Raw genomic sequence first — 1,310 nt, forward strand, 5'->3', positions numbered from 1 at the left:
TTGCCTGATGCATAATATAAGTGTGATAGAATTTTAGCTCTGGAATTTGTTCATCTGCTTCTAATGAATCTTTTGTGTAAGGTCATAATTGCAGAATCTAAAAGGTCAGAGACCTGGGACTTCATCAGAATCACAAAACAGGTATATTACCTTGACTCTGCTTGCTAACAAATGTTTGTTTAATAAATATCTGTGTGTGTGTGACAGAAATTGGCCTTGAGATTTGGTTTAATTGTTAACTGGTTACCAGGTTGTTGGGGAATAATGTTCATCCCAACTCCCATGATTTGGCTGCTATGACTATCTACTAAAAATAAGCCAGAAATTTTGCATGACTAAACTGTTTGTAACAATTATTTCCCTCCCTTTTTTTTTTTTGAGTTGGAGTCTCTCTGTCGCCCAGACTGGAGTGCAGTGGCCGCTCCCGGCCACCGCAGCCTCGACCTGCTGGGCTCCGGTGATCCTTCCGCCTCAGCCTTCCAAGTAGCTGGAATTACAGGCATGCGCTACCACGCCCGACTGAGTTTTTGATTTATTATAGAGATGAGGTCTCGCCTACCCAGGCTGGTCTTGAACCCACGGGCTCAGGCACTCCACTCACCTCAGCCTCCCAAAGGTGCAGGATTACAGGTTGAGCCACCGAGCCCGGCTATTTCCCCCTTTTAAACCACTAATCTGATTCTGCATCTGGAACCTCTGCCTAATTCTCTTGGTCATATGAATTACAAAAAAACAATAGAAAAAACTGTCATAGAGCAATGGACTGGCATAGAATGATAAATGGAAGATCTAGGTATAGAACTCAAGTCATCTGATTCAAAGTTCAGTGCTCAGAAGTAGGCACAAAGCATTGTGTGTGTGTGTGTGTGTGTGTGTGTGTGTGTGTGTGTGTGTGTGTGTATGTCGATTAGTCCACTAACCAAGCAGTCCACTAACCAGTCGACTAGTCCACTAACTAGTCGATTAGTTCACTAGCTAGTCAACTAGTCCACTAACTTGTTGACTAACTTGTCGATTAGTTCACTAACTAGTCGACTAGTCCACTAACTCATCAAGTAACTAGTTTCACTAACCAGTCACCTAGCCCAATAACTAGTCGATTAGTGCACCTTGTCAATCAGCTGGATAGACACCTGGCTATCTATGTAGCTTAGGTAATTAAGGACAGTTGTCTAGTTCACTGGCTAGCTAGTTTAAGTCCCTAGTTATGTCAGCTGGCTAGCAAGCTGGGCTACCTAGGTAGTTTGCTGCTTAAGTCAGCTGGCTAGCCAGCTGGCTAGCTGGTTAAGTCAACTAGTTAAGTCAGCTGG

Source organism: Carlito syrichta, unplaced genomic scaffold (genome assembly GCF_000164805.1).
Source record: "Carlito syrichta isolate Samal-C Ts95f unplaced genomic scaffold, Tarsius_syrichta-2.0.1 Scaffold302219, whole genome shotgun sequence".
NCBI classification, from domain to species: domain Eukaryota; kingdom Metazoa; phylum Chordata; class Mammalia; order Primates; family Tarsiidae; genus Carlito; species Carlito syrichta.